Genomic DNA, 19732 nt, shown 5'->3' with positions numbered 1-19732 from the left:
CCAGTGTCATGCCTGCTTCCATATCTTTTTCTCTCTATAGCTAGTGAAATATCTGGCATCTGTCTGACTTATAATACACATCACTCTAGCCACAGTCATTGGCCAGTGATGGCAATAAAACAAACTCTTTATTGGCATCTAACATGTAGATGCTAGAGTGGAAAATAGCATATTCCTTTGAGTTCAGTAAGCTTTGCTAATAACAGTCTTGCTCCTTCTGTGGACATAGTATTACTACTTCCTCTCAGTTGGAGAAATTTTACCTTTGGCAAAACTATGTGACCAATAGAGAAAAAAACAAGAGCTGAAAAAAACAGGAGACAATGAATCCCAAAGTCACTAAGTACTGTGTGGCCTCTAAGTAACCCCAGAATCAGAACTTTCTACAATTCTACAGCAAAGCAAGAACTAATCAAATGAAGATATCGTGGATGAGAGGCAAGCTAATTAAGTGATGGTAACCTAACTCTGAATCAACCTGAATCATAAGAATTTGATCATTTGTTTTGAATATTTAGAAAATCATGATAATAATAAATCTGAAAAAGCTTTATGTAAAGAAAAATGGTTGCTTTATGTAAAGAAAAAACTCTAAAATTCATATATTCATTAGTCAAAGATGAATATTTATATAAGTATGCAACTTTATGTATTGCTTGATGTATGGTTTTCCACCCAGTTTGTCTAGCCTATGAATCAAACACAGTTTAAGTGAATATTGAATAATTAATTAATTAATATTTAAAATTATTAAGAAATAATATATTAAACATATCACATTTTTATCAAAACAGACACATTAAAGGCATAAATCTATTTCATATTATGCATAATATGTGGTTATGATTGTTAGAGGTGAAGCAGAAATATGCTCTTCTTACCAGGTATTTAACACTACCTAATAATATATATAGAAAGATAAACACTCAGGAAGAAATAAAGATTTATGTTCTGCTATAAAGCATAATTTTATATTTTATTTAAGATTGAGCCTTACAAAAAAAAAAAAAAGATTGAGCCTTACATTGATATTAAAAACTGTGCTTCATGGTTGGAGCATAAAATTTAGTTCATACTATATTAAGCCAATTTAGCAAAAATAATCCAGTAACTTAAATATATCACATTTTTTAAATGATGCATTGGAGAAACAGATACCTTGCTGCCCTAATAATGGTTTGTAACATGAAGCACTGTAAAAGTCTAATCCCTTCAGGATATTGCTTTTTCCATTTTCTCAGCTGAAATGATCAAATGAATCTTTCTGATTCATGTTTTGAATGAGTTATAATCAGCAGTATCCTGTGCTCAGTTAACAGACTGTACCCAGAGCAAACAGGTGTGAGAGGAAACAGAATGTGACTCATTATTTACCTGGACTTCAAAAGACTGTCTTTTCCCTCACACACTGTCAAAATCGGATGTTGTATCATAAAGCTGAGCCTTCTTCTAGACCGTGTTTTAAGCCACTTAGCTATATATTGACCTTGTGAAGCAGTGGCAAAAAGGAAAGGATATGCATTGATTTATTTTTTTTTTTTTTGTACTCTGCTGATAGACAGGAAGAAACTGCTTGCTTAAGCAGTGTAATTGGCAGACTTTAGATTTGCTAAATGATAAATAACTGTAGGCTTTAGAGATTATAAATAAGTTTACCTATTAACTTATCTAATATGATGAGATTATTTTCAATACAGAATGCATATTTTCTATGTTTGATTCATGAACTACATGAGGTTATTTACCTATTACCTTGTTAAACTATCCATGATGAAGACCCAATCCTATATATGTTTTTTAAATGGATATTCATTAAGAAATATATTAATGGGGCACCTAGGTGGCTCAGTTAGTTAAATGCTCAGTTTTGGCTCAGGTCATGACCCCAGGGTCATGAGATCAACCCCACATTGGGCTCTGCACTTAGCACAGAATCTGCTTGGGATTTTCTCTCTCTCCCTCTCCTTCAGCTCCTTTCCCTGCTTTCTCTCTCTCAAATAAATAAATAAATAAATAAATAAATAAATAAATAAATAAAATCTTAAAGAAAAAAATATGATATTAGTTTATACTCTATAATGATGAGTGATTAAATAACTGGTTATTAATTGCTCAGACATGGTTATAATGTATATTAACTAAATATGGGCTTTACAAATTTTTTTGAGTGTACATAGTTTGTGCTCTCAGTGTATTGAAGGTACACAGGGTGGGGTATTATTCAGTGACACGGTTAAAACTAGTGCTATTTTATAACAGAGAGGCCAAAATTTCATGGGCTGGGCTAAGATTGTGTTAGAGGAATTCAGCAAAGTAAAGCAAAGTTTTTTTATTTGTTTTTCTCAGAAATTATACAAATTAATGATGCAAGGCTCCTTGGAAAATTCTTGCATGTGAATCTAAAGAGATGCTAGATAGTTTCTTTCCAAGATATTAAAATAAGACTCTGCTTGGAAAGAGGTTAGATAAACTTTGGAGGACCCTCGGGTTCTCGAGTCAGTGATTCTCTGCTGTAAGCAAGTAAGACAGTATGGATTTGAAGTGGATATGTTTTAGCCAAGTCTTTTTAGAAGCCAAGCTAGTCATCTGGTTTTAATGAGGCCCCTTGGAATGCAAGAATTTTAATGTTTTGCTTGAGGGCACTTTAGTTTTAATTACTTGTATTTGACATGTGTTGAGCCTCAACTAAGCACTAGTAATTAACCAAAGACAGCACTTGGGCAATGCCAGCCTCATTTAGATTGAACTTTAAAATGACAGCATCTTTCAGGTAGAATAAGGGTTAAGAAATATAATGATAGGGCATTGGTATTTCCAATGAAGCCTGAAAAAATTCAAAATAATCTAGGGTTAGCATGACCTTCTGTCCACTTTTTTTTGTACATAGTCTTTCCAAATATGTAAAAAAATAGTCTGAATCATGTAACTTAAATGAGAGGATTGTGACTATTTGATCATAACCAGATGTCTTCACTCTCCACTAACTACAGACAAAAGGACAGAAGATTATAGACTGCATCAGTTAAGGACAGTTACTTCACTAAGGTGAAGGAAATTAGTATCTACACCTTTTCAAGTCTGAAGACCTGATTTTTAACGTGAGCATGTTTTGTAGATATCCGCTAGGGAGTAAGTAGTGATGCTTTCAGCAACTTCTGATTAGGATAATGTGTAACAAATTATCATGTGGTCAGTGATATCTTCAAATAAGTTTATGATTTAAAAATTGTATCATGGGCATTTGAAAAATTAAGTATGATATGGGAGATACTGTTTACTGAATCTACAAAATCATCCATAATAGATTTTCAGACCCCTTGTTACTACTCTGAGAACTCCTTGAAGTTTCCTTCATCTCAATGATAAGATTTACTTATTAGAAACTAATCTGTTTAATATCAATTTACTATTTAAATGAAGAAATCCTCATCATGCAGGGGTGCCTGGGTGCTCAGTCTGTTAAGCACCTGATTCTTGGTTTCTGCTCAAGTCGTGATCTCAGGTTTATGAGATCAAGCCCCACATTGGCCTCTGCTCAGAATCTGCTGGAGATTTTCTCTCTCTGCTCATATACTCTCTCTCTCTTCTCTCAAATAAGTAAGTTAAATCATAAAAAAAAATCCTCATCATTTAAGCCTATTTTCAGAACACATAAAACTGTATAAATACAAACTAAAAATAATAACTGAGAAACAGGGAATATACAGTTGACCTTTGGAAAACAACTAGTTTGAACTACATGGGTCCAATTATACATGTTCTTTATATATATAAGATAGTACAGTACTATAAATGTATTTTCTCTTCCTTATGGTTTTTTTAATAATACTTCCTTTTCTCTTTCTTCCTTAAGAATTCAATATACAATAAATACACAAAGTATGTGAGAAATGACTTCCTATATTATTGGTAAGGCTTTTCTAGTTCGCAGTAGGCTATTAGTAATTAAGTTTTGGGGGAGTCAAAACTTATATGTAGATTTTCAACTGTGCAGCAAGATTGGTGCTTCTAACCTCCTCATTGTTCAAAGGGTCAACTGTACTTTGGAACATAATGGGTATATATCATAGAAAAAGTTTATTTTTTATCAGTTTTGATAAGCCAGTCTATGTTCTGCTAGCCTAAATTAGAAGCAAATTTAGACCCTCACTCACCTCCTATGGCCTGCTGCACCGCCTGAACGCTCTGCCACTGTCCCACAGAAATGCTTCGATTACCTGCAGTCCTCCCCCAAATTAGGCCAGTGTCCAGAGTGCTGGCTCCTTATCTCGCTTGGGCCTATGCCAAAGATGTAAAATCTGGTGCAGATGCCCAAGCCTTAATGCTTCAAGGTGTAGACCTTTTAGCCAATGCTGTAGCCATTACTATGGGGCCAAAGAGAAGAACAGTGATTATTGAACAGAGTTGGGGAAGTCCCAGAGTAACAAAGGAGGATGTGACCGTAGCAAAGTCAATTGACTTAGAATATAAAAATATTCTCACTAAACTTGTTCAAGATGTCGCCAATAACATAAATGAAGAGGCTGGGGAATGGCACCACTACCGCTACTCTCTGGGCATGCTCTATTGCCAAGGAAGGCTTGGAGAAGATTAGCAGAGTTGCTAATCCTGTGGAAATCAGGAGAGGTGTGATGTTAGCTGTTGATGCTGTAATTGCTGAACTTAAGAAGGAGTCTAAACCTGTAACAACCCCTGAAGAAATTGCTCAGGTTGCTACTATTTCTGCAAATGGAGACAAAGAAACTGGCAACATCATTTCCAATGCAATGAAAAAGGTTGGAAGGAAGAGTGTCATCACAGTAAAGGAAGGAAAAACACTGAATGATGAATTAGAAATTACTGAAGCCATGAAGCCATGAAGTTTGATCGAGGTTATATTTCTCCACCTTTATTAATACATTGAAAGGTCAGAAATATGAATTCCAAGAGGCCTATGTTCTGAAACATAGTGAAAACACTGAGCGAAAAGAAAATTTCTAGTGTCTAGTCCATTATACCTGCTCTTGAAATTGCCAATGCTCACCATAAGCTCTTGGTCATAATTGCTGAAGATGTTCATGCAGAAACTCTGAGTACACTCATTTTAAATAGGCTAAAATTTGGTCTTCAGGTTGTGGCAGTCAAAGCTCCAGGTTTTGGTGACAGTAGAGAGAACCAGCTTAAAGATATTGCTAATGGTGGTGCAGTGTTTGGGGAAGAAGGATTGACTCTAAATCTCAAAGATGTTCAGCCTCACAACTTAGGAAAAGTTGGAGAGGTCATTGTGACCAAAGATGATGTGATGCTTTTAAAAGAAAAATGTGACAAGGCTCAAATTGAAAAACATGTTCAAGAAGTCATTGAGCAGTTAGATATCACAACTAGTGAATATGAAAGGGAAAAGTTGAATGAATGGCAAAACTCTCAAATGGAGTAGCTATGTTGAAGGTTGGTGAGACAAATGATGTTGAAGTGAGTGAAAAAAGACAGAGTTGCAGATGCCCTCAATGCCACAAGAGCTGCTGTTGAAGAAGGCATTGTTCTGTGAGAGGGTTGTGCCCTGCTTCAGTGCACTGCAGCCTTGGATTCAATAACTCCAGCTAACGAAGGACAAAGAATTAGTATCAAAATTATTAAGAGAATATTCAAAATTCATGCAATGACCATTGCTAAGAATGCAGGTGTTGTAGGATCATTGATAGTTGAGAAAATTACACAGAGTTCCTCAGAAGTTGGTTATGATGCTAGGCTTGGAGATTTTGTGAATATGGTAGAAAAAGGAATCATTGATCCAACGACGGTTGTAAGAATTGCTTTATTGGATGCTGCTGGTGTGGCCTCTCTGTTAACTACAGCAGAAGTTGTAGTCACCAAAATTCCTAAAGAAGGGAATGGGTGGAATGGGAGGTGGTATGGGAGGTGGTATGGGAGGCGGCATATTCTGATCCCTAGAATAGTGCTATAGCCTTTACAAATTTGATTGTATCAACAGCACAAACTAGGCTATATTTCTATGCATCACTATATTAAGAGGGGCTGACAAGTTATTCACTGACCATTTCCTTTTTCTTCTTTAGTCCAAGCAGATCAATATCTTAGAGCTGTCTATGCAATTCCATAAGCAGCAGAGTTAATAGATATGGACTTCCTATTCACAGGTGGTGACCAATTGGGCAGATTAAATATTTAGAGCTGGCTGATTCTTGCTTGGTCATGTCATATAGGCTACCAGAGGTAACATGATGAAGGCTAGATTATTGAATACCGGAAGGAGAATTCAGTTAAATGCTTTAGTCTGTTCCATAGGGTTTCCTGGGGATACAGAAAGTGAAAAGCAAGAAAAAAATGTCTGTTAATAGTACGTTCATAAATTTTATCAGCAAAATTATTTAAGTATTTCCTGTCACCCTTAGCTTAGCAAGTGACCACTTCATCTTGCTAATTTTGAAAGTCAGAACTTTCATGTTATTTCTGACTCTGGTTTTTCTCTTCTACCATATGTCAAATTCATCAGCAAATTCTGTCATCCATGGATTCAGAATCCCCGTGCGATTTACATATCCTCCAAGTCTTTATGTTTACTGCCTTGTTAGGGTGCCACAGTCTTTCCCTTGAAGTACAGCAATACCCTTCTCATAAGCAAATAAAGTGCTGAGGAAAGTACACGCGTGCCCAGTCAGGCAGAGAATCACAGCATAGTGGTTGAGACAGAGAAAAACTTAAGGTGGTATAAGACTATACATATATATATAAATTATTATAATCATTAATATATCAGCATATATTATGTATGTATATTTGTATATGTGTATATGTATATATTTATAAATATGCATTTCTATCAGGTGTGTATTTATTTTAAACATACATAGCTTTACAAAATATAGAATAAAGCAAAAAACCCTCCAATACCATGAAAATAATACATATAATTGAAATGCTCTAAATATATATACTCGTCAGTAATCCTCAGTGCTGCCACGATCTACAGTGGTTCAGTCTGTTCCTCCAAGTCCACAAAATGTGGTTATCAGAGCTTCTGAAGTCCAAGTGCTAGACTGGCTTAAATATCAATCTTGAATCCTGTCTATGGTAGATCATAAATGCTGATTTTCATTCTTTGGAAAAAAGTATATTATTTATTCTCACTAAAGTATAATCATCATTCTATCGAAACAATGCATATGCCAAATAATTTTAGATTTTTAATTTGTATTTATAATACAAGCTGAAAAAAGTTGATCTTATGGAACTAGTAAGTATAGCCAAATAAGAAATCCAACAGAACTATTACACGTTCAAATCTGGTAGGTGGAATTTTACTCAGTTTTTGTTTATTACTTGTGTCCTAGTTTCTAGGCATTGTGCTCAGTCCAGGAATCCAGTAATGAATAACACAGAGGCTCCAAACTCAGAGTTCACACTTTACTTTCTATGATGTTCAAGAAAAATCATCCTTGCCATGTATCTGTGTGGTTCTTTCTCTTTGTTTGCAGGAGTATAGATAACAACTGCCTTATTTATCATCACTTGAGATGACATAAAACATTGTGCCTTATATATAAATATTAAACAATAAATTATTAGATATAATTAGCTTATAAAATTGTTAATTGTGTGCTACATTTTACAATTTTAATTTCTACTATCTGGGTTTTTATTAGTGCCATTAAACATAATAAATACTTGTTTTGCTTAAGAAAGTTCAATAGTATTCTTGATACATTTTATAATAAGCTAACTGTGGTTTTCCATATGACTTTCCCTTTGTATATACAATATTATTTAAAAATAAGTTTTTGTAAAATAAGCCAAATGGTTTTTATTTTAATGTATATATTATTAGTAGATTGCTTATTTCCATTTTATATGCCATCTACTAAGTTTATATTTACCAGGAAAATAACTACTTTGGTGACTTAAGTCATGTCTTCTTCAACTTCTTCTTATACTTGGCAGTAAGTGTAGGCGTGTGTCTGGGCCACTCGCCCAACTGTACCAGTGGTTCCCTTTCATTTCCTTTCCCTGATTCAGCAGCCAGTATGAGTGACAGGATGGTCACCAATCTTCTAGACAAAAAATAGTTTGACAAGAGTTGGTGTTTCCACTGTGTTAGTCATATGGGAGTCCTCTCTGTGGTCAGTACCTGTATGGAAAAAGAATGAAAAGTGTGTTTTCACTGATAACATTCCTTCAAATATATTTTGTTTCACAGAACAACAAACCACAAAGATGATTCCAGTCAAGACATCCAAATGTTTACTCTGAGTCATAGACCGGCTACCACAAACTGAGGTAAGGGATTCCCTAAGTAGTATCTCGGTTTTCTATAGACACTAAAAGCTCTCAGATATGGATTTGAGTGGCCAAGTTTTATTTAGTTTGCTGACTTTAAAATTTCACTCAGTGACTTTTTTGACTACTCTGGGCAAGACACGGAGCTATATTCTGTAATACATAGAAAGTGGAATAAAGAAGAGTTCCCACAATCAGATAGTTTATAGGTATATCAGATGAGTGTAAGAAAATACAAAAGTAGCATCGTTAGATTATAATTAGCATCTTAAAAGAGCGTTTGGGGGATTTAGAAGAAAAAAGGATTGCAACTTTTTAGTAATACCAAGAAGACTTCATACAGGGTAACATCGTCAAATCTGTAGAATTTCAGCGCTTAATATGATGGTGACTTTTTAGGGAGAAGGGACATCACTGAGTACCTGTTTCAGGAAGAGAAATGATACAGTTGGATTGGCCTGTTGGATGCAAGTAGGAAATTACTAGGGCTAAAGCTGAAAATTAAGTTGATGTTAATTTTGTTTGCTAATTTGAATGAACCATATTTAATGTGGTAACCATTTTTTTAGCATAATAACATAATCTAAGTGTGACTTAGAAAAACTAATCTGAATTATTCATTAGAATAAAATGATGTCAGAAAGACTATAGAAATGAGACCAGTGAAGAGATAGGAGTAAAAGAAGATAGTGTAAGGTAGAGAAATAGGAATCAGAAAGGCCGAGTTGACAAAGTAGGGATTATATGATTAGCTGATTATGAGAGACATTTGATAGAAACCAAAAATTTCATTATTTTTACTTTGGAATAAAACCCAATTGTTTTTCACAGATTGAAGGATATGCGAATGGATTTGGCTTTTGCTTTATAGAGTTTGAATCCCAGGTATTTCGCTAGGTAGTTTATATAGTGGATGGACAATTGACAATAGGGAAGGAAGTCGAGAGAAAATTGGATATCATTCAGTTGGAGGTAATTATGACAGTTACTAAATGACAAGCTAAAGACCTTTATTTTTGACAATACTATGTTATATTCAATATGTACTATGATTAGCTTTATGCTATATTTTCCAGTGACTTCATCTTGATTTTTCTTCATTCATGGGTTCTAGATGAAAATGCTTGGGTGTACAGAGGCTGATGGAGATTGTCATATTGGCCATATCCACTTATTCTTTCCCTCTTTACTCAGCCAGTAGTAATAGATTTTATGTGCTCAACAAGGTAGTAATTATAGTATAATATAAAGATGAATGAAATCAAGTTCTTGCCTTCACAGAGCTAAGTTTGGTTGAGCAGAGTAGGAAGTCATTGCTAGTAAGTCTGGTTTTAGAATCATCAGTTCATAATTTCCATTATACTGATGAATTTGTTGTCAAAGCTCACTTAGAAATCAGTTAGCAAATATATTTATCAAAAATATCTAAGAACCATGTAGCAAGTGGCTATGAGACAAAGAATTATTTAAGAGTCTGTATTCATAAGAAATAAAATCATACTTTGGCAATAATTGCCTTGCTGTGGAAAATCATCTTTTTCAGTTTGGCATACAAAGCAATTTGGACAACTACTTGTTTATAATAAAAGTGAAGTTTTATACTATTTAAATCATACTTCTGATTCTTGAACTTAATATGCTACTGTCTAAATTTGTTTTAATATGTGACATTAGATTTATTTCATTTGGAATGTGAAGACTGACTTTCATGTTGCCAGGTATTTATTTGTACTTTTTTCTTTTGTTTCTTTTCTTTGGTTTACTTTGCTTTGCTTTTTCTCTCTCTCTCTTTTTTTTTCTTTTCTCTTTTAATTTTTTCTTTTTTTTTTCTTTCTTTTAATTTTTTCAAATGAACTATGAAACTGAGATTTTATGTCTGCATCTGCATATATAAATAGCTGTAGAGCCGTATTGTCATTATGGCCCTACTAATACACTTAATGTTTTGTCTAATTTACCATAGTCAGGGGATCCCTGGGTGGCTCAACGGTTTGGTGCCTGCCTTTGGCCCAGGGCATGATCCTGGAGTCCCGGGATCGAGTCCCACAGAAGGCTCCCTGCATGGAGCCTGTTTCTCCCTCTGCCTGTGTCTTTGCCCCATTCTCTCTCTCTCTCTCTCATGAATAAATAAAATCTTAAAAAAAATAATTACCATAGTCTTGGTGGACAACAGTCATTGGATGAACTATAGAAAGAGGTACCTCTTGACCGTTTAAGTACACGTCACCAAATAAAGTTAATTCTGTCAAATTTTGTTACCTGCAGTGCTGACTCCTTGGTAACATTAGCAATTTTGCAAGCCCCCAGAAATAAGGTATTCTTTTTGCAGGTTTAAAACTCCAAACCTCTATTTTTAAAACTATTTTTGAGCTTCTGAAAACTTTTCCTTAATTCCAGAATTCCATTTCAACTTAAACAATGTATATCTAAGTACATTATTTTTCAATGTTGATATTTAATTTCCCGTCCATTGTGCTTAAAGAAAAAAAGAAAAATCAAGTAATACTACTACTAGTAGTAATGATTACTTTTTAAGCATGCCACCTCTACCTGGAAATAATAGATTAGGTAATACGGCATGACATTCAATTTCCATTTTCTACTTGGTCACCTTTATTTTTCTGGATTACCTGTGATTGTGAATATACAAGAAAAACTTTGGATTTTTAGAACTCTAAGGCCACTACTACAGTTAAGGGGAAAAAAAAGACATAGCTCTTGCCATTACCTTACTTTTAAGGCTTATTTGGGAAGCTAAGGTTTACTAGGATGTCTTTGTCTCCTCTGTAATCCTCACAAATGAGATTTTTTAGAAACCATCACTAACTTGGTGAGAGTTTTGTATAGTGTCTGAACAGTGACTTCAATGACATCACAGAAAGTGAAGTAGCAGAAAAAAATTTCCATTAAAAAGGAATATCTGGAGCACTTCAGAGTAGGTGCAGAGTGTTGTTTCTCTGTAAGTTTGTTGAGTTATATCTCTAATTAAGTATCTCCAAGTATTTTGTGTACACATAACATTGTATAATACCATACCCTAACTAGTTCCTCATGCAAAGATCAAAGTTTTTGAAAATATAATGGTTTCTTTTTACTGGACTTACTTTTATCCCCTTCTTTTTCCACTTTTTCCATTGGGGATACACTCTCCAAAGTTGTTTAAAAAGAAAAGAAAACACCTTTAGATCTTTGGGTATCCTTATTCAGCCAAGGAAAACATTGAATATGAACATCAAATGCTCCAGTAACATTTCTATGATTTGTCATTAAACTATTTTCCTTCCTTTGAATTTTTTTTTAAATAGTGTTTAAGTCTATAAAAGATCATGGTCCCCCAAAAGTCAACAATTTGCTTTAAATTAAATTTTTTATTAATTCAGTTCAGTCTTTTAAATTGGAAATTGAACTTTGATGGTTACTCTATCTATACAATATTAGTGTTCTTGCATTATGAAAGTTCCAAAAGTTATAAAGGAAAATGGTAATAACGTTTTTGAAAGAAATTTCAAATGTTTCTGTAGAAAAGTATATATAATTGGGTCAACATATAACTGAAAAGGTTCAGAACTTACTAAAACAATTTCCATTGAAATGAATGTTCTGTATCCTTTCTTAAGATATTAAATTTAAAATGTTACATTTAAAATACTATCTGTATACTGTATTTTAAAATGAAATAGGAGTTGAGTTCAAAATTGTTATTATGTATAAAACTAAAAGACTAAAATCTCCAAGAAACTAAACTTCTCTTTTTTAATTGATTTATTGAAGATTTTTAAGTAGGAATTCCTTATTTAGCTAGTATATTTGGCATCTATGTGCTAAATCCATTGGTAGATTTGAGGAAGAAAAGGTAAATAGGTAATTGATTCTATCTTGGAAATGTCCACTCAGGGTTAGGGGGATAAAAATTACATTATATCAGAAATAAATGGCTATTTTTCCTTGAAAAAAAGTTCATGGACATAAAAATGTTAATGGAAATAATAAGTAATTTTCTACTCTTAGGTGACTATTTTTATCTATATGAAATTTTACTAGCATTATCAAATTGAGTTAATGCTTTATCTATAAATTAAATACTTATTATATTTAATTTTTTTTTTGAAATGTTTTATCAGATTCAATTCTGTAACACCTCAGTATTTCGCAGTAATGGGAAGGAAATTCACCTCCATCAGGTAGATAGCAGTGAAGTTGAAAAATGGTGTAGTTTTAAAATGCCTAGAATAAGTCAAATGAAAAGGCTGCACGATTCATGTTTTATTTTTATCTTTCAATGTGTAGTCACTTTTTGCATCACTGATGGGTAAAGCTTGAGTTCATTTATCCAACTTATTACTAAAATGTTTTATATTATAAAGATTGAAATTATGATTATTAGAGATAGTCACAAAAGGAAAAAATATATACTCAATGTACTAATATATTTTGAGATGTTTTCTATCATAAGATTTTGTTAACTCACATATTAAACTGTTTTTAGAAGTAATTGGTAAAAGGCTAGTGTACTAAAATCCATGCCCCTTCCTTCCTGCAGATTATAGATTTTAGTTATAGCCATTGTGTATCTCTCTGATGTGTGTGCTCAGCAAGGATGGAGGATGGTTTTCTTTTATGGGAACATGACCTGGCAATCATACATTAAGTTCTGTGACCCTTTGATAACTGAATAGCAAACTAAAAATGATATAACGTGCTCTATATTTACCTTTAGGGTATATTTTAGTATAAAGTAATCAAAGAGTAAATGTTTAATTTGCATATCACAGTAAAAGAACAATTTCCCCTTTGGGTGTTGACAAGACTCAGAGTGAATTGCCTGGTCTATTCTTTTGGTGGTTTTTTACCGAATGAACACAAACTTACCATTATTTTGCCTTTGTCTTTGATGTTGAATGACTGAAGATTAAAGATTTTTTTTTCTTGACATATGGCATTTCTTTAGTGACAATGTCCCCCTCACCCAACACCTTTTTGAAGTACTGATCACGTGAGGACATGACATAAAAGATTTCATTTGGTATTTTTCACTCTAAAATTTCCATTTGGTTCTTTCTGATCATTTTAATTTCCCTTGTAAGATTTCTTTTTTTTTAGTTACAAGCATATTTTCCTTTGTGTCCATGAACGTAATTATAACAGCTGCTTCACGATTCTTGTCTACTAATTTTTGCATCTGGATCATCTCAGATTGGTTGCAGTTTCTTGAATACGGGTCAAATTTTTGGTCGTGTCCTGGGTATTGGGAAGGAAAAAATTGTAGAGATTCTGCTTTGGGTGATAGTCTTAAAAAAGATGATTGCTTTTTCTTTGTGCTAGTACTCCATTAAGTGGCTGAACTCAAACTCAAAACTCCCTTCCTGGGGCGAGCAGACTCAGAAATCTGGAAGTTCAATGCTTCTAGGCTTGCGGGCTGCTAGTGCCCCCATGTCCACGCGTGACTCGGGCTGGCCAGGGGTTCAAGCAGAGCTCATGAGCAGACTTGGAGGCGTTTAAAACAGGAAACTCTCCTTTCTCGTCTTTCCTGCCTCCTCTCCGCTTGCTGCGATGCCTCAACACATCCCTGTGGCCCATCAGGCTCTAAGCTCTCTGGGCTCTTGTGACCTCACGTGTCACAGACCGGAGCCCAGTTAAGGGAATGTTCTTAAAAGAAAAAGGGGACAGTCATCCAGTGACATTTCCATCCTCCAGATGGTGACTACTCGATACCTTCTGCCTGCTTTTGGTGAATCTCTAGTGCTTCCAGGTGATCATGCATTATTTTTCTGTGTCCCCCGAAGATGGTACCTGGGTTCTGCTGGAGGAAGTCCCACCGAAGCCCTCCTATCCCGGCTACGAGCAGGAGGTCCTCCACGAATGCTTGTATCTGATTTTCTAACAGATTTATCTCTAGCAGAGAAGAACTGTGTCATTAAATTCATGACAAATATGTGTCTCTTTTAAGAATCATTATCTTAGGGCAGCACGCGGGGCTCAGCGGTTCAGCGCAGCCTTGGGCCCAGGGCGTGACCCCGGGTCCCGGGATCCAGGCCCAGGTCGGGCTCCCTGCATGGAGCCTGCTTCTCCCTCTGCCTGTGTCTCTGCCTCTCTCTGTGCCTCTCATGAATAAGTAAATAAAATCTTTTAAAAAAAAATCAAAATACTGAAGTTTAAGAAACAAAAAAATACCACTTTTTTTTTTCTTTTAAAGAATCATTATCTTCAAAATAACTTCAACTTACTGCCCAATACTATGAAGAGGAAATGTTTTATTCATTATAATTACTGTTAAAACATCTGTATCTTACAACAATATGCAATTTCTATCAATATTTACCGAATTTCGTGCAACCACCTCCACATTGAAAGAGTGGTAAACCTGCCACATAAAACGGGGCGTATCAAAATATGTATGATAACCATACACTTAAAAACCACTTTAAAATATATTGTATTTTTACATTTTTACATCAACATATCCATTTGTCTAATAGTTCATGTGTTTTGTAATAATTGGCAGCATTTTTGGATATCTTGGTGGCACATACAGTAATGGTAGCTATAACTGATGATGTTTTTGATTTTAGGAAATAATTTAAATGCTTTTCATACATTCATCTAAAATGAGGGAATTGTAAACTGTTGTAGAAACTGTACCCTTTTGTGTTATTTTAGATTTAGAAATATATACTTTAATAATGATGAATCAAAACTAGTACATACTTCATTCACCTTTATGCAACTTTTTAAAGTATGTTACATAAAAAATGCACTTAAAATGTTAATCTGTTTTTTTTTCTATTTGCCATCATGAATGTGTCTCTTTGTGTAGAAACAGAACAATAAACATTAAGTAATAAAATAGTATCTTCTAGAATGACAGAAACTAGCACAGCGCTATAAACGCAACACGCTAGGGGTAAAAACCCAAGAAAAAGATCATATTCACATGGGTTCTAAAATAAGGCATAAATATCTCCATTTTTCCAGATAGAGAAAATTTCAGCTATAAAAATTAATGACAGAGAAAGCTTTAAAAAAATAGATAAAAGGAATGTGCTTTTGAAACTAGGCACTTTGCCAGTTGTGATTACTGTCTAATTCTGCAAATATGTTTTAAAGCCAAGCTTGTCAAATGAGCTTGAAAAAATTACCAGAATTATGAAATCTTCTGTACAGACAACTGTCCTGGGATCCCTGGAGACTCTCTCATAGTAAATCTTGTATGGTGGCCAAAACCAGTCAAAACATTCTCTATTCAGATTTTCTTCACTTGGTCTTTTCATCACAATTTTAATGTTAGAAGGATGTTAGCACTGGGTGCTACAGATCCTAAGCAATTAACTTATTTATCTACATTTCCCAGTTATGTGGTGGAGCGGGGTGCTGAACTATTGACATGCTTTTGGAAGAATGGATGAGTCTAGAAAAGGAAAGAAATGAAAAAAAAAAGAAATGTAGGAGAGTAAAGATTCGCTAAAGCTTATAGATACTTCATCATAGCAATTAAATTAGAGCCACATATTAAGGAATTATCAGCATTGAAAAATAATTGATAGATTCTAGTTTGGAGTCCCATGTTTTAGCAGACTATTTTCTCTCAAAAGAAATATTTGAATCCTTTTTGTGTTTGTAGACTGTAACATTTTATTAAAATTTGTGATAGATACATACCTGGTATTTGACAACATTTGATATGCCTTGTTTTTCAGTATAAAGTTATGCTTTTATTAAAAAATACTTTTAAACATATTTAGAGAAATCTTTACTTATTTTGATTTACATATATATATATTTTTTTTCTTGTGAAGATTTCTCTTACAGTTGGTTGGTACATTCCTAGAGATGAGACCCTTGTGATGTGTTCCTCTCTGCAAGGTCTGGAGTATGCATTCAAAACTGAACTAATTGCATCCAGAAGTCTTCAGGTACCCTAGATTCTTTTGGTATTATTCCATTTTTTTGGTATTATTCCTAATTAGGGAGCATTTAAGGAGTCTTAGCCCAACAACTGAGCAGCAGATGACCACACAACACATGGCTCACATTGGCATGTTTTCAGCTTTACTAACTGATTTCCAGCATTTTTTCCTGCTTGTCATTTCTCAAAATTGAATTCCTGTGGGGAAAATTTTTGCCTTGATCTTTGTACTCTTTTTACTGGACTCAACCTTGGCATCACAGTCCAATTTCTGGTCCTTCCATTCAATCAACAAATATTTACTGAATACATTTTATGTGCCATGCACTAGTCTAAGTAAGTGCTTCCTATATATGCCGGAAGCGAACACTGAGGGCTTCCCTTATATAGCTTAGATTCAAGCAGCAGGGAGTGGAGAGGAAGACCATTAATAGTAAACAGCAGGAAAAAAAAAAGGAACATGAAATCGTATGCTAGAATGAAGTAAATGCTAAAGGAAAAAAAAAAAAAAGCCAGAGTAAGGGGTATCTAGAGTAAAGAGAGCTGAGAGTTCCTTGCATTTTAAGGAGGCTGGTCATCGAGAAGGTGATGTCTGAGTGGAGAAAGGAAACAAGGTGGAGAGAATTGTTCTTCACAGAGGGCCCACCAGCATGGAAGCTTTTCTCAGATTCATGGAGAGGCAGGAGGCCAAGAGCGGAGCAGGGGCGATCTGAATGAGAAAGGGAGCCAAGGAGGATGAGGTCAGAGAGGTAGTAGGGGGAGAGTCCAAGCATGGTGTGCTCCATGACAAGGATTTGTTTTCATTCTGAGGAAATCTGGGAGTCAAGGCAGGATTCTGCTCAAATCTTCCAACCACATACTAGTCTCTGTCTTTACGTCCCCTATTCATAACAGAATGTGTTGAAATACCTCATAATAATAGTAGATTTGTCTGTTTTCCCTGTAGTCTTATAAATTTTGCTTTAAATATTTTATTAGGTGAATACAGTTAGGAGCTGCCACATATTTCTGGTGAATTCAACATTAAAAAATTATTATATCGAGCTATTTCTAATAAACCTGTTTTGCATTCTAAAATCTGTTTTGTCTGAGAGTAATATATAGCTATTACAGTTTCTTTTGGCTACTATTTTCTGGTGTTTTTTTTTTTTTTTTCTTTTCCTACTTTATTGCTTCCAACTTTTCCCCAGCTATTCATGGATATATCTCTTAGAAGAAACAGAGATGAATGTTTATTTTTTCCTTGTTTTCTTTATTCCTTTTATAATCTAACCTGATAATCTCTGTCTTTACATGACACATTTTTTTACATTTGTAGTTATTGTGATTTTTAGACCTTTCATATTTTTATGCTGTTTCATTATCTTTTTTAATTTTACGAGTTGATTAATTTTTGTTATTATTAACCTTGAGTTTTATTCTTTTCTTTTCTTTTTTAAGATTTATTTATTTATTCATTAGAGATACAGACTGAGAGAGAGGCAGAGACACAAGCAGAGGGAGAAGCAGGCTCCATGCAGGGAACTTGATGCGAAACTCGTCCCGGATCCAGGGATCATGACCTGAGCCAAAGGCAGCTGCCCAACTGCTGAGCCACCAGGCATCCTTATTCTTTTCATTTCATATACTGATTTGAGAATTACACATATAATTTCAGTGTCTAAAGTTTATTTTTGAACATCTAGTATACTTATTCAATTAATTAATGAATATGAAATTATTAGCTTAGTTACCACTGGAAAACACCAGGGGAAAAAAATTTTCAAATTTAGCTAATATACATTGGACCTTAGGAAATTCAACTTTGATCCCTTTACTGTTAGTACTGTATAGTGCTCTAGTTGTGTTCTTTTGTTAGGTAGAAGCTAGATATGAGCAGTAAAAGGAATGCCCATAAGCAAAGTCCCAAGTCCTTGAAGGGGACTGATAGAGACCAGAGCTAGAGGCACAGAAGGTGATAAATAGGTTATATACTAGAGGCCAAGAGCACAGCCTGACCTCGTGGCTTCCAGAACCCTGGGACTAAAAGACCAAGAGCCAGAGGTGCAGAGCACGTGCTCACCTATTCCACCTCTGCCCCAGGGTAGCCCCTAGACTCATCATAATGAGTCCACATTGTGGTTGCAGCCCCACTTCCCTCCATGGAGAGAGGTTGCCATGACAGTTCTGGTACAAACCTTGTGGGGTCAAATCCCCCCCAGCCCCAAACTGTGGAAGTAGCTCCCCAAATGACTGGAAGCAGTCTCCACTAGAGACCTCCCTGTCCGTGACCCAAGACCCTGCAGACGCAAAAGGAAAGGACTCCTGTGGCCTTAGGCCCCTCTGGTCCTACGTGCTCTCCCACCTTGAGAGTTTACTGTCCTTAACAGCCTGCTCTGTGCTTGCTGCTTTCTTTCTGTCTTTATTCTAGTGCAGATCATCACCTAATTGTTTGGTGGGTTCCATTAGTGGGCAAACTAAGAACCAAGACTTTTTTTCACACAATGCAGACTCTTCCATGGGTAACACTTTTTTACAAAAGTGATTCTAAATTAAAACATCATTATGAATTTATTCATGTTTTATAATAGCATTATTTTATGCAAACGTTATTTTGAGGATTTGTGCACTTGTTTAACAATTCTTGGGGATCCCTGGGTGATTCAGCAGTTTAGCGTCTGCCTTCGGCTCAGGGTGTGATCCTGGAGACCTGGGATCGAGTCCCGCATCTGGCTCCCTGTATGGAGCCTGCTTCTCCCTCTGCCTGTGTCTCTGCCTCTCTCTCTCTCTCTCTCTCATCAATCAATAAATAATTAAAAAAAAAAAACCCACACAATTCTTTGTGCATTATTTCATTTTGCAATGCTTCCTTTCTTCGTGGTGGAGTTATTTTTCCTCTTCCTACTTCATATCTTTTGAAAACTTCTTTATGACAGATGGTTAGTGGTAAGCTTCTTCCCCTTAAGCTATATTTCTCCCTCATTCTTTTAGTTCAGCTGTGCATATAATTTCAGTTTGATAGTTACCTCTATTTTTCTGAAACTTTTGAAGGTATTCATTTTTTTCACTTCCATTTTTATTTTGAGAAGTGGCTATTATTTTTTCATGGTTTCTTTGTAGGTGATCTCTTTTTATTTTGACCCATTATTAAGATCCTCCCAATACCTTTGGTTACCTCCTGCTTACCCACACTGTACCAGTGGATATTTTTTATTCATACCAGTTGGTATATGTTATATTTTCTTTATCTTTACATTTGTGGAGGTTTTTATCCATTCTTGAAAATTTCAAGCATTTTTTCTCAAATTTTGTTTCACCTTCATTTTGTTCTATTCTTTTTTGTTTAGATGTATGTTGGAAACGCTCCATATCCCTTATCTTCCTTCATCTGTTTTACTTTTCTTTCTGCACCTTTTGGACTTAGATCTTAACATCTGAGCTCCAATTTAAATATGCTGTTTTCATTGGATTGATTCTGTTGTTCTGTTGAATTGTAAGTTTCAAAAATGTATTCTTTTTCTTTTCTAGAAGCTAGATTTGTTTGATTTTATTTTGTTGGTTTTATTTTTTATTTTT

General features: G+C 34.8%; 1 long non-coding RNA gene and 1 pseudogene across 1 annotated transcript in view; both read left to right on the top strand.

The window, feature by feature from the left end:
- Positions 1-19732, top strand: part of LOC144293458 (uncharacterized) — a 65474-nt gene that overhangs the window by 27293 nt on the left and 18449 nt on the right. The window contains exons 2-4 of the long non-coding RNA XR_013360683.1: positions 8195-8274; positions 13913-14023; positions 16068-16184. This is a non-coding gene — a long non-coding RNA (uncharacterized LOC144293458). The remainder of the gene's footprint in view (positions 1-8194; positions 8275-13912; positions 14024-16067; positions 16185-19732) is intronic.
- LOC144293457 (60 kDa heat shock protein, mitochondrial pseudogene) lies at positions 4205-5924 on the top strand (annotated as a pseudogene).

Source organism: Canis aureus, chromosome 21 (assembly GCF_053574225.1).
Source record: "Canis aureus isolate CA01 chromosome 21, VMU_Caureus_v.1.0, whole genome shotgun sequence".
Lineage (NCBI taxonomy): Eukaryota > Metazoa > Chordata > Mammalia > Carnivora > Canidae > Canis > Canis aureus.
Note: the sequence above shows the minus strand (reverse complement) of the source record. Positions and strands in the feature narration are given on the sequence as shown.